The sequence below is a fragment of the Bubalus kerabau genome, chromosome 11, assembly GCF_029407905.1.
Source record: "Bubalus kerabau isolate K-KA32 ecotype Philippines breed swamp buffalo chromosome 11, PCC_UOA_SB_1v2, whole genome shotgun sequence".
Classification (NCBI taxonomy): domain Eukaryota; kingdom Metazoa; phylum Chordata; class Mammalia; order Artiodactyla; family Bovidae; genus Bubalus; species Bubalus kerabau.
Window position 1 is genome coordinate 9,186,006 of NC_073634.1, and position 14,828 is coordinate 9,200,833.

At 45.0% G+C, this 14,828-nt stretch overlaps 1 long non-coding RNA gene across 1 annotated transcript; it reads right to left on the reverse strand.

The window, feature by feature from the left end:
* Positions 1–345: 345 nt before the first annotated feature.
* Positions 346–14,828, reverse strand: LOC129622334 (uncharacterized). Its single transcript, XR_008699909.1, has 4 exons — positions 14,704–14,828; positions 7,569–7,686; positions 2,995–3,332; positions 346–485 (listed from the first exon to the last, which is right to left on the reverse strand). It is a non-coding gene; the product is annotated as an uncharacterized LOC129622334 (long non-coding RNA).

A 14,828-nucleotide genomic window follows, 5' to 3' on the forward strand; every position in this document is an offset into this window, starting at 1 on the left:
CAGAGTTGGACACAACTAAAGCAATGTAGCAGCAGCAGTAGCAGCAGCCTAGTAAAGAAAAACAGAGGACTTGAATTTTATGGACGATAGGCTCAGCTGGTAAAGAATCCGCCTGCAATGTCGAAGGCCTGGGTTCGATCCCTGGGCTGGGAAGATCCCCTGGAGAAGGGAAAGGATACCCACTCCAGTATTCTGGCCTGGAGAATTCCAAAGGGGTCGCAAAAAGTCGGACATGACTGAGCGACTTTCACTCACATTTTCCTAAGGCTCCCATTTAATTATTTTTTAATATATTTATTTTAATTGTAGGCTAATTACTTTACAATATTGTAGTGGGTTTTCCCATACATTGACATGAATCAGCCATGGGTGTATCTGAAATGCACATAGGGACTTCCCTGGTGGTCCAATGGTTACAACTCCGTGCTGCTAAGGCAGGGGGCATGGTTTCCATCCCTGGTCAGGAACTAAGATCCACATGACACCTGATCAAAAGATTTAAAAAAAGGAAAAAACTATCCAAATGTACAGAATTCAGAACTATAATAATTATAGAGGGTATTTTTGTTTAGAGCTAAACTATGACAGTTCTCCCTGGATCTTGGCGACCAAGGCTCTGACTACCTTTGTTTTGGGTCATCTTTCCAAGAATCTGAGTCTGATGAACAGCGAGGGGGAAGGGTAGGTGTGACTAAGGCTGCCCTCTCTATCATAAAGGTCAGATAGGCTTGTTGTCTGTTATAAAAGCCCTGGTGCCATGAGCTCAGGGATCTCCTCCTGCAGTGTCATTACTGAGGTGCGGGGCTCACCTGGCCGTCTCTGTGTGGTCCTGGGAGCTGGGGCCCTGGGAACCGGCACGGATGCTGCTGCTATGTCTGTGAGTAATGATCCATCCTCCAGTTCTGACCCAGGAGTCCCCTTTTCCACCAGAGCCATGAAACAGTGGTGGCTTCCTTGTAAGGCAAAATCTCAGACTCTTCACAGCTCTTGATCGGGTGATGCTCTCCCAGGGGTCCTTGAGTAAACACAGTTCGGGGTTCCCCAGGCTCACTAGCTTGGATATGCTGTGTCTGAGGTCCCCTCCCACCTGGATTCAGGGCCAGGGTCTCTGCCAGACACACAGTCAGGGATGGGCCAGCTCCAGGCTGCACTCAGAGCTGCTGTCAAGAAAGTTGATGGACATTAACACTGCTTTCTGGAGAAGGCAATGGCACCCCACTCCAGTACTCTTGCCTGGAAAATCCCATGGGCGGAAGAACCTGGTAGGCTGCAGTCCATGGGGTCGCTAAGAGTAGAAAACCACTGACTGACTTCACCTTCACTTTTCACTTTCATGCATTGGAGAAGGAAATGGCAACCCACTCCAGTGTTCTTGCCTGGAGAATCCCAGGGACGGGGGAGCCTGGTGGGCTGCCGTCTATGGGGTTGCACAGAGTCGGACACGACTGAAGTGACTTAGCAGCAACACTGCTTTCATTTCCTGTGTTTTTAGTGGACTGGTCTCTATGGCATTTGGTACCTTTGTCTGTTAAAAGGAATTCTGTGACTTAAACTTTCTCTACCTAAAGGCAGTCATGCCTATCATTGTCTACAAATGAGTTAGCGTGGGGAGGACCTTCATCCTTGGAGTGATGGAAGGAAGAACAAGAGAGATGGAGTTGACCCACTTATGATGGGAAATCTGACACAGAACTTGCTCTTTGGGAAGGAAAGGATGGTCTGCTTTCCACTGGATGCTCCTGGCATTTTCCATATAGGAAGATGCGTGCGTGCTAAGTCACTTCAATTATGTCCAACTCAATAACCCTATAGTTGGAAGCCCACCAGGCTCCTCCAAGGGATTCTCCAGGCAAGAATACTGGAGTGGGTTGCCATGCCCTCCTCCAAGGGATCTTCCAACCCAGGGAGCAAACACGAATCTCTTACACTTCCTGCCATGGCAGGCGGGTTCTTTACCACTAGTGCCTCTGGAGATGATAACTAGGCAGATGCTAGGGAGAGATAAAACTTTAAAAATTGTTCTAAAATTAAAATAATAGACATACCATTTGTGAAACTGTCAAAAGATACAGAAGCTTATTAAACACACCATCTAAGTTCTGCCCAGCTTCCCACGGCTTGCTGGCTGTTTCATCAGGCCTTTTTCTGTGCCCATGTGGGGATGGGAGAAATGGGTCTGTGAGGGAGGAGATTGATGGCTCCCCAGGAACACCATGGAAGCAGAGGGGAACTTCACACATGACCAGTTTGGACGGAGCCTGAGAATATCTCTGAAGAAGAGCCCAGAGCTGCATATAGAAAGCAGACTCTAGGGCTTCCCTGGTGGCTCAGTGGTAAAGAATCCACCTGCCAATGCAGGAGACATGGGTTCGATCCCTGATCTGGGAAGATCCCACGTGCTGCGGAGCAACTAAACCCGTGTGCCACAACTACTGAGCTTGTGCTCTAGAGCCCGGAACCGCAACTTCCGAGCCCATGTGCCTCAACTGTTAAAGCCCGTGCGCCCAGAGCCGGTGCTCCACAACAAGGGAAGCCGCTGCCGTGAGAAGTCCATGCACCGCAACCGCCAGTAGCCCTGGATCGTCACAACCAGACAAGCCCGTGCAGCAGCAAACCACAGTCAAAAACAGTGAAGTCGCTCAGTCGTGTCTGACTCTGCAACCCCATGGACTGCAGCCGACCAGGCTCCTCTGTCCATGGGATTTTCCAGGCAAGAGTACTGGAGTGGGGTGCCGTTCCCTTCTCCAGGGGATCTTCCCAACCCAGGGATTGAACCCAGGTCTCCCACATTGCAGGCAGATTCTTTACCATCTGAACCACGAAACAGACCCTAAAAACAGAAGGATACCATTGACTTGTTCGCTTGAAATGGGGGAATTGTATGGCATGTGAATTTTGTCTCAATAAACCTGTTATAAAAAGAGGATTTCAGATCAAGCCAGATCACTTGTACACTGTTTGTGGTGTTACCAAACCAAACCTGGGTGCACTCACCTGAGTTCAGTAAAGCCAGTTCACTGACACGGGATTGTGGTGAAGGAGACTCAGCATTTATTGCAACGTTTATTATTTAGTCCAGGCAGCTAGTGCTTGAAAGACCTGAACCCCATGAAAGCTTTCATGGGGAGGATTTTAAAGACAAGGTGGGTGGAGGGGCGGGGAGGTTGGTTCATGGGGTGTCTGATCAGCTCGTAGACATCCTTCTGATTGGCTGGTGGTGAGGTAATCAGGAGTCAACATCATCAACTTGGTTCCAACCTGTCGGGGGTCTGTGCGCTTGTGGGCAGCATACCTGCTTCCACCTGGCGGGGGTTTCAATCTCTGCAAAAAGGCTGAAAGGATATGGCTCAGAATATTATCTAAAGTCCTTGAGGAGGAACTTAATGGCTAAACTATTATTATTTTGTTGTTTGGCTGTTTTCCTTTCTTTCTGCAATTTCTCACTTCTCCCATTATTCTTTTATTTTAAAGAATTTTTTTGAGGTGGACCATTTTAAAAGTCTTTATTGAATTTGTTACAATGTTGCTTCTGTTTTATGTTTTGGTTTTTTGGAAATGAGGCTTGTGCGATTTTAGCTTCCCCACTATATATCAGTCCAGCACCCCCTGCACTCAAAGGTGAAGTCTGAACCACGGGGCCTCCAGGGAAGTCCCTAAATTTACCCTTAAAGTTTCTCTACAGACACAGACAGCTGGAGGATGTGTGGAGGCGGGGATGCGGGTGGCGGGTGACCCACAGGGTCCCGCTCAGTTACAGTGGGAGTGTAAACTGGTGCGGCCACTGTGGAAAACAGCATGGAGGTTTCTCAAAAACCAAAACTAGAACCACCGTATGATCCAGAAGTCACACTTCTGGATCTTTATCTGAAAAATACACGAACAGCAATTCGAAAAGATACATGCACCCCAGTGTTCACAGCAGCATTACTTAAAATTGCCAAGGGATGGAAGCAGTGTGAGTGTCCATCGATAGATGAATGGAAAGAGAAGATGAGGCATGCATATACACACAACGAAATACTGCTCAGCCGTTAAGAAAATGAAATTTTGCCATTTGTAGCCACATGGATGGACATTGTGCTTAGTGAGATACATCAGACACAGCAAGATAAATACTGTATGATATCACTTACGTGTGGAATCGAAAAAATACAGCAAAAAAAAAAAAAAAAGAAAAAGAAAAAGTACAGCAAACCAGTGAATATAAGGGAAAAGAAGCAGACTCACAGATACAGAGAATGAATGAGTGGTTACGAGAGGGGAGAGGGGAGGCGGAGGGATAAGATAAGAACAGGGATATAAGTGGCACAAACTGTTGTATATAAAATAATCTCCAAGGACATATTATACAACACAGGGAATGTAGCCAATAGTTTATTATAACTGTAAATGGAATATAACCTTGATAAATTGTGAATCACTATAAGATCTGATCTGATATTGTACACTTGTAACTTATATAATACTGTACATCAACTATACTTCAAAGATATTTTTTAATCAAGTCAGGTTAGTAAAAAAGAAAAGAGAGATTCTTTTAAATCCTGGATTTTTTTTTTTTTTTTTTTTTTTGCTGTGTCTATGGCATTGAGAGATTCTGTGTACCTATAAGCTGACTCATAAATTTTGCCTTTTCACAATAGGAGACGGCGTCCCTGGTGGTTCAGTCCATAAAAAACCCACCTACAAAGCAGGAGATGCAGGTTCAATCCCTGGGTCAGGAACCAGTTTCATTATTCTTGCTTGGGATCCCATGGACAGAGAAGCCTGGTGGGCTACAAACCATGGAGCCTCAGTCAGACATGACTCAGTGACTAAACCGCCACCCATGGAAAAGATATGCAAAAAAGCAAAATGGCTGTCTGGGGAGGCCTTACAAATAGCTGTGAAAAGAAGAGAAACGAAAAGCAAAGGAGGAAAGGAAAGATATAAGCATCTGAATGCAGAGTTCCAAAGAATAGCAAGGAGAGATAAGAAAGCCTTCCTCAGCGATCAATGCAAAGAAACAGAGGAAAGCAACAGAATGGGAAAGACTAGAGATCTCTTCAAGAAAATTAGAGATACCAAGGGAACATTTCATCCAAAGATGGGCTCAATAAAGGACAGAAACAGTATGGACCTAACAGAAGCAGAAGATATTAAGAAGAGGTGGCAAGAATACACAGAAGAACTGTACAAAAAAGATCTTCATGACCAAGATAATCATGATGGTATGATCGCTCACCTAGAGCCAGACATCCTGGAATGTGAAGTCAAGTGGGCCTTAGAAAGCATCACTATGAACAAAGCTAGTGGAGCTGATGGAATTCCAGTTGAGCTATTTCAAATCCTGAAAGATGATGCTGTGAAAGTGCTGCACTCAATATGCCAGCAAATTGGGAAAACTCAGCAGTGGCCACAGGACTGGAAAAGGTCAGTTTTCATTCCAATCCCAAAGAAAGGCAATGCCAAAGAATGCTCAAACTACCGCACAATTGCACTCATCTCACATGCTAGTAAAGTAATGCTCAAAATTCTCCAAGCCAGGCTTCAGCAATACGTGAACCATGAACTTCCTGATGTTAAAGCTGGTTTTAGAAAAGGCAGAGGAACCAGAGATCAAATTGCCAACATCCTCTGGATCATGGAAAAAGCAAGAGAGTTCCAGAAAAACATCTATTTCTGCTTTATTGACTATGCCAAAGCCTTTGACTGTGTGGATCAAAATAAACTGTGAAAATTCTGAAAGAGATAGGAATACCAGACTACCTGACCTACCTCTTGAGAAACCTATATGCAGGTCAGGAAGCAACAGTTAGAACTGGACATGGAACAGACTGGTTCCAAATAGAAAAAGGAGTACGTCAAGGCTGTATATTGTCACCCTGCTTATTTAACTTCTGTGCAGAGTACATCATGAGAAACGCTGGGCTGGATGAAGCACAAGCTGGAATCAAGATTCCTGGGAGAAATATCAATAACCTCATATATGCAGATGACACCACCCTTATGGCAGAAAGTGAAGAGGAACTCAAAAGCCTCTTGACGAAAGTGAAAGAGGAGAGTGAAAATGTTGGCTTAAAGCTCAACATTCAGAAAACGAAGATCATGGCATCTGGTCCAATGACTTCATGGGAAATAGATGGGGAAAGAGTGGAAACAATGTCAGACTTTATTTTTCGGGGCTCCAAAATCACTGCAGATGGTGATTGCAGCCATGAAAATAAAAGACGCTTACTCCTTGGAAGGAAAGTTATGACCAACTTAGATAGCATATTCAAAAGCAGAGACATTACTTTGCCAACAAAGGTCCGTCTAGTCAAGGCTATGGTTTTTCCAGTGGTCATGTATGGATGTGAGAGTTGGATTGTGAAGAAAGCTGAGCGCCAAAGAATTGATGCTTTTGAACTGTGGTGTTGGAGAAGACTCTTGAGAGTCCCTTGGACTGCAAGGAGATCCAACCAGTCCATCCTAAAGGAGATCAGTCCTGGGTATTCATTGGAAGAACTGATCCTAAAGCTGAAACTCTAGTATTTTGGCCACCTCATGTGAAGAGTTGACTGATTGGAAAAGACTCTGATGCTGGGAGGGATTGGGGGCAGGCGGAGAAGGGGACGTCAGAGGATGAGATGGCTGGATGGCATCACCGACTCGATGGACACGAGTTTGGGTGAACTCTGGGAGTTGGTGACGGACAGGGAGGCCTGGCGTGCTGCAATTCATGGGGTCGCAAAGAGTCGGACTCGACTGAGCTACTGAACTGAACTGAACTACCACCACAATAGGAGAGGTGGAATAGGGAAAAAAACAGTCCCTGGGGATTACAATTGTATTTATTTCTGATTTCTTAGCCTGGGTTAAAGGCATATAGATACTTATTATGCTGATGTTGTATAATTCTTTATATGCCTAAAGTTTTTCATTTTTTTTAAGGGAAAGTGATTAGAAATAGCTAAAATTCATTCAGAAAAAAAAATCTCATATACCATAGATGTATGGTATGTGTGTATGTATTGTTTTATCATTATTTCACTTCCTTTTATTTTAAAATGAAGCAAAACCAGAAGATGTGCTGTAGTTAAGAGTTATGGGATTACTCCCAGTATAAACACCAACCCCAATCTGATGAAACAAATATACATCTATGGTATGTGGCATTATTTTTTTGAGAGAATTTTAGCTCTTGGGCTTCCCAGGTGGCTCAGTGGTAAAGAACCTGCTTGCCAATGAAGGAGATGTGGGTTCCATCCCTGGGTCGGAAAGATCCCCTGGAGAAGGAAATGACAACGCATTCCCAGAATTCTTGCCTGGGAAATCCCATAGAAAGAGGGGCCCGGTGGGCTACAGTCCATGGAGTGGCCAAGAGTGGGACACGACTGAGCGACTGAGCACGCACGCACACACACACAAACACACACACACACACACACACACACAGGGCGTGGGTTTTAGGGCTTGGCTGGTAACATCCAGGCGGTTTCGGCTGCCATCTAGTGGAGATGACAGGTACTGCTTCAAAAAGGACTGCTTTGCGAGCAACGGACTCAGACTTGAAAACACCCCAGGAACTTAAAAAAATATACTGATACCTGGGCACCAGCCCCAGAGATTCTGCCTTGACTGGTCTTGGGTATGGCATGGGCAGCATGACTTTTTAAAAGCTCCTCAGGTGATAACAGTGCAAAACCAAGATTGAGAACCACCATCCTAAAATGAAAAAGAGAAACATTCAACACCAGCACTATACTGACAAGCCCTTCCTTCCCTCCTTCAGCAAATATTTATTGAGTACAGATTACATGCCAGGCACTCTTCCAGGTCCTAGGAAAGTAAAGAAGTAAGACAGTTAAGATCTCTGGTCTTGGACTTCCCTGGTGGTGCAGTGGATAAGAATCCGCCTGCTGAAGCAAGGGACACAGGTTCAATCCCTGTTCTGGGAAGATCCCACACACCATGGAGCAACTAAGCCCCAGCACCACAACTACTGAGCCTGTGTGTCGAAATACTGGAGACTGTGTGCCTGGAGCCTGTGCTCTGCAACAAGAGAAGCCACTGCAATGAGAAATCTGCTCACCAAAACCAAGAGTAAGCAGCTCCCGCTGGCTGCAACTAGAGAAAGCCGTGCGCAGCAACGAAGACCCAGTGAAACAAAAATAAAGAGAGAAAGAACTACAAATTAAAACATTGAAAAAAATATTTCTGGTCTTATGGAACTTATACTCTCTTGAGAGGAGAAAGGCCGGTATGAATGATAAGTCACTTCCCTGGTATCTGACTTTTTGTGACCCCCATGGACTGTAGCCCACCAGGTTCCCCTGTCCATGGGATTCTCCAGGCAAGAATACTGGAGTGGGTTGCCATGCCCTCCTCCAGGGGATCTTCCTGACCCAGGGATCAAACCTGCATCTTCTACGGCTCCTGCGTTGTAGGCAGATTCTTCACCACTGAGCCACCAGGGAAGCCCCTCTATGTTCATAGGTTTGGTCTTTTTCATTAGAAAGATTTAGAAATGCTTAATTTCATGTCAGATGTCTTGAAATTATCTAAAGGCTGAAATAAAAGTTTTATTGAATGAGGTGAACAGTAAAAGCTAATTCTGGGGGAGGGGGTTGTTTGTTTTTGGCCACACTCCATGGCACATGGAATCTTAGTTCCCAGACCAGGGATCAAACCCATGTCCCCTGCAATGGAAGCACAGATTCTTAACCACTGGACCACTTCTTAACCAGAAGTCCCAGTAAAGATAGATTTATGCCTAAAAATCCACAATCCAAAAAAGATTAACTTAAAAAAAAAAAAACCCACACAACTCTTTCTTCTCTTTCTCAAGAGAGGTATTTGAAGCAAGGGGAGCCCAAAGAGTGGCTCCCTTGCTGTGGATCGTCTGTTGTCCGGCTGCGCTGTGCTTTGTCTCTCAGTTGTGTCCGACTCTCATGGACTAGAGCCCGCCAGACGCCTCTGTCCATGGGGATTCTCCAGGCAAGAACACTGGAGTGGGCTGCCATGCCCTCCTCCAGGGGATCTTCCCGACGCAGGGATCAAACCCAGGTCTCCCACATTGCAGATGGATTCTTTACTGTCTGAGCCACCAGGGAAGCCCCTGTTGCCCAGAAGAGGAACCTGAGGCCCAGAGAGCCACTTGAAGCCAGTATTTCAAAGCAGGGGATGCTAAGCGCCTCCTCATCCAGCCTGAAGGCTCCTCAAGAGCACGGACTAGGTCTCCTCCACGTTGTCCCCCTGCCACTCCAGCTCACGCTCAGGGCTCACAAATTGTGCTAGGGAGGGGTTTACTGAGCTGCACCCCGTTGGCACTAGTGGTAAAGAACCACATGCCAATGACAGAAGAGACTAGGGTTCGATCCCTGGGCCGGGAAGATCCCCAGGAGGAGGAAATGGCAACCCACTGCAGTATTTTTGCCTGGAGAATCCCATGGACAGAAGAGACTGGAGGGTTACAGTCTACAGGGCTGCAAAGAGTCGGACACGACTGAAGCGACTTAGCAGGCACGCACGGGCAGACCAGATGAGCCTGCTTCTGTAGCTCTGCCAACCTCCCTGGCTTACGCCTGTTCCAGCTGAGTTGGTCAAGTCATTTGAAAGCCCTGAACTGACAAGATACCCCAAATGACTGGTATATAGAAGGGGCTGGGGAGAGTCAGAGATGGAAAGAGCTTTATGATGCTAGCATGCGCACAGGAGGTGACCATTCATGTGATGGGCAGAAAAATCAAAGGTTTCCACTGAAGCCTCTTTCCTTTTTTTTGCCTTTCCTGGTTTTTCTGGAGGGATAAGAAATAAACCAACTGCAAGCTCTCTTTGATGGCACCACAGGGACACCTGGACTGCTTTCCTTCAGTCTCACAGTGATCCACGTGCAGCATGGATGCAAGCTGCTGGCAGCCAGAAAGAAGGAGCAGGTGACAGACAGAGAAGAAACACCTACCGCTCCTTTCAGCTGGGGAGCGGAGGGGACTTCAGAAAGGTCTCACGGGCAGACGTCTGAGTAAATGGGAACAGATTCCAATCATACACCCACAGTGCATGTTTCCTGTGTTTCCATACAATTCTTTTCCATCCTAAAGGTAATACATTTTATTCAGAAGTCACATCAATGTAAGAAGAAGCAAAGGACCTAGAGATGATTAAGTGAAGTAAGTCAGACAAAGACAACTATGGTATCACATCCCACATCTAATAAAAACAATATGAATAAACTTATTTCCAAGACAGAAGTAGGTTCACAGAAATAGGAGACAAACTTATGGTTATCAAAGGGAAGAGGGTGGGGGAGGGATAGTTTGTGATTAACATATGGACTCCTATATATACAACAGATAAAGAACAAGGACCCACCAGGCTCCTCTGTGCATATAATTTTCCAGGCGAGAATACTCGAGTGGGTTACCATTTCCTTCTCCAGGGGATCTTCCCCACCCAGGGGTTGAACCCACGTCTCCTGCATTTCAGGCGGATTCTTTATCACTGAGCCACCAGGGAAGCCAAATATATTCAGTATCTTAAAATTTATAATGGAAAAGAATCTGAAAAAGAATATATAACAATCATTTTATGGCACAGCTGAAACTAACAACACTGTAAACTACACTTCAATAAAAAGCTTTTTTGAAAAAAGGTAAATATTTAAGGACTAGCACTGTTTGCAGTTTTAAGCGTACATGCATTTACACACACACACAGAGAAACACATTTATTTTGCTTTCTGCATTTAGCATTATGCCATAGGAATGTTGCTATATTAAAAAAAAAAAAAAACTTTTTATTTCGAAATAACTGCAGGGACTTCCTTGGTGGTCCAGTAGTTAAGACAGCCTTCCAATGCAGGGAGTAAGGGTTCGATCCCTGATTGGGGCGCTAAGATCCCATATGCCTTGCAGCCAAAAAAAAAAAAATCAAAATATAAAAGAGAAGCAATACTGTAACAAATTCAATAGTTTTTTTTTTTTTTAAGCAAGTTTTTTTTAAAACAGAAGAAATAACTGCAGATTCACAGGAAATTGCAAAAGCATGTAGGGAGAGTGCTACTTACTCTTCACCCGATTTCCCTCAATAGGGTAGCATTTTGTGTAAGTCTAGTACACAATCGAAATTGAGAAACAAGCAATGTTACAATATATGTGTTCAGTTCTATGCAGTTTTATCACATGTACACATTTGTGTAGCCAACATCACAACTTAGGTAGAGAACTCTCCCATCACCACAGAGCTCCCCACGTTACCCTTTCAGAGGCAGACTTACCTCTCTGCCACCCACCCACCCCCCAATCTTTGGAAACCATTCATCTATTTTAAATCTCCAAAATGTGGTCTTTTCAAAAATGTTTTATAGGATCTTCCCTCGTGCTCCAGTGTGGGTTCCCAATGCAGGGGGCCCAGGTTCAATCCCCGGTCAGGGCACCAGATTCTCCATGCTGCAACTAAAGATCCCGCACACTGCATCGAAGAGGGAAGATCCCTCGTGTTGCGACTAAAACCGGGCGCAGCCAAATTGATCAATAAAAATTTAAAAAATGATTAAAAAAAATCAAGTTTCTAGCAACCATATGCCCTCTCACCACAACACTTTTGTGTGGACTGCAGCTACAAGGCTAACTCTCAGGCGAGAGTTACAACCCAGCAGAGCAGAAAGAAACAGACTGTAAAAGGCACAGGAGGTGGAAGGCATAGCAGCTGGAGGGCCCTCTGTGCAGGGCAACCAGTCCTCTCTGTGTCACTGGCCCTGGGGGTTACTGTCTGAGAACATACGAGCTATCATGACGGCAAGGTGAAATCCTGTCTGTACTTCAGTCTAAAGACAAAGGGAAACTTGTGATCCATTTCTGAAAGAATTTAAAAGTTTCAGCAGGATGTTTCAATTACATGGCCAAGTCAATGGTCAGGATGAGGCGGGTCTCCTGTGGGTTCCAGGCTGTGCTGCGAGTTACTGTAGGGCTGAACAAGAGGCTGCCCAACTCCTCTGAGGCAGGGCTTTATCGTCTCTGCTCACTGCCTCCAGCCCTGGCTGGCACATAGTAGGGGCTCAAAACACTGTTTGTTGGGGACTTCCCTGGTGGTCCAGTGGCTAAGACTCCAAACTCCCAATGCAAGGGGTCCAGGTTTGATCCCTGGTCTCGGAACTTAAGATTTCTCATGCCACAACTAAGAGTTTGCATGGCTCAACCAAAGATCCCATGTGCTGCAAAATACATAAGTAAATATAAAAATAAACCGCAGTGCTTTTTAACTGTATAAATGCTAGGGGAGAGTCTAAGGGCAGAGATGAGGTGGGTGTGAAGGAGAATCACAAAGACATGTGCCCAGGAGAACTTTGGGTCTCTACTGATTGGAGAATGAGTTTTGTCTCCTCAAAACTCATGTCCACCCAGAACCTCAGGATGCGACCTTATTTGGAAATGGGGTCTTTACAGGTGTAATTAGTCAGGATGAGGTCATATGAGATTAGGGTGACTGGTGTCCCCATAAGAAAGCCAAGTGAAGCACAGATACACAGGAAAGAAGGCCACATGTTGATACTCTGCATAAAATGGACAACTACTGAGAACCTACTCTATAGCTCAGAGAATTCTATGCAATGTGCTGTGGTGCCCTGAACGTGCAGGAGCAGTTTGAGATGCAAAGTAAAACAAACAGCAGGCAAAACTGCTGAGAAGGAAAGGTCTATATGAGAGAAGAATTTATGTGAAGGTGGTCAAAATGTACAAACTTCCAGTTACACATGAGAAATAAGTTCTGGGGCTTTAATATACAGCCTGATAACTACAGTTAACAATACTGTACTGTATATTTGAGTGTTGCTAAGAGAGTAGATCTTAAAAAGTTTTCATCACAAGGAAAAATTGTAAGTGTGTGAGGTGAACGATGTTAACTGAACTCACTCTGCTAATCATTTTGTAATGTATGTTGTTTGTTGTTGTTCAGTTGCTAGGTCATGCCCCACCCTTTGCGACCCCACAGACTGCAGCACGCCAGGATTCCCTGTCCTTCACTATCTCCTGGAGTTTGCTCACACTCATGTCCATTGAGTCAGTGATCTCATCCAACCATCTCATTCTCTGTCACTCTCTTCTCCTTTTGCCTTCAATCTTCACCAGCATTAGGGTCTTTTCCAATGAGTCGGCGCTTCGCATCAGGTGACCAAAGTACTGGAGCTTCAGCTTTGGCATCAGTCTTTCCAATGAATATTCAGGGTTTATTTCCTTTAGGATTAACTGACTATCCAAGGGACCCTCAAGCATATTCTCCAGCACCATATATCAAAACATTATATGCTATACACCTGAAACTTATACAATGCTATATATCAATACATCTCAATAAAGCTGAGTTTAAAAAAATGAGTGGGAAGGGAATCCAAAAAAGAGAAGATATATATATATATATATATATATATATATATATATATACTGATTCACTTTGCTGTTCAGTAGAAAGTAATGCAACATTGTAAAGCAACTATACTCCAATGAACATTAATATAAAAAAAGAAGGCCACCTGACCTCAGAGGCAGAGATGGGAATGGCAGAAGCATAAGAGAAAGGACGCCAGACACCAATGGACATCACTGGGAGCCAGGAGGAGACAGGAAGTATTCTTCCCTACAGCCTTCAAGGGTGTAGAGCCTGGCTCTGCTCATACTTTCATTTTGGAACTTTTAGCTTCCAGAACTATGAGAGGACAGATTTATGTTTGTGGTTATTTGTTTCCAGGATCTGAGAGTTGTTTTCAGGGAACATGCAGGAAACCCTGGAATCTGCTGTTAAATAACAAAAATACAACCGGGTACATTTCAGAGATCTAATTGGTTTTACTGAACCGTTCACAAGTGAGGCAGCATCCCATTCAGGAAGTAGAGAGGAGCTCCCAACAGCTTTAGGAAAGGAAATGTTTTCAAAGGCAAGACAAGGAACTCATCAGCAAAAAAAAACGTTATTTCAGGCATAGGTAACTCGCTTATGGGGCTTCTTAGGTGGCTCAGTGGGTAAAGAACCCGCCCGCAACGCAAGTGACGCAGATTCACTCCCTGGGTCAAGAAAATCCCCTGGAGGAGGGCACGGCAACCCACTCCAGTATTCTTGCCTGGAGAATTCCACGGATAGAGGAGCCTGGCAGGTAAAAGAGTCGGACATGACTGAAGAGACTGAGCACAGCACACAACTTGCTTATGGGGAACGGAAAGGGTCTTTGTGGCAGACTACCTCATCTTCCTTTGGGGCATGGAGAGGGTCCAGATGACCAATTACCTCATTGATGCAGACTAGAAAATTTCTGGTTAAGCCTACATTTTGGCTTCCCTGGTGGCTCAGACGGTAAAGAATCTGCCTTCTATGTGGGAGACTGGGGTTCAACCCATGGATCAGGAAGATCCCCTGGAGGAGGGAATGGCAACCCACTCCAGTATTCTTGCCTGGAGAATTCCATGGACGGAAGAGTCTGGTTGGCTGCAGTCCCTGAGGTCAAAGAGTCGGCTACAACTGAGTGACTAGCATTCATACTTTCTGGGGGTGGATGAAGTTTTAGTTAGGTTAGTGGTGTGACCTAGGAGAAGTGACTCCATCTGGGTCCTCTGGGGTTCTTTTTAACATCAACCTAATTTTGAAATTGTTCCTACAGAAAAAAAAAGTTTATTGGGGCTTGGGGGGCACATAATGTTCAAATATTTTGAAACAACTTAAAAAAAAAAAACAAAACAGTAAAATTGGACTCACCTGGTGGTGCAGTGGCTAAGACTCTGTGCTCCCAATGCAAGTGACTTGGGTTTGATCCCCGGTCAGGGAACTAGATCCCACTACTAAAGATCCAGCATGCCACAACTGGCCAGACCTGGCACAGC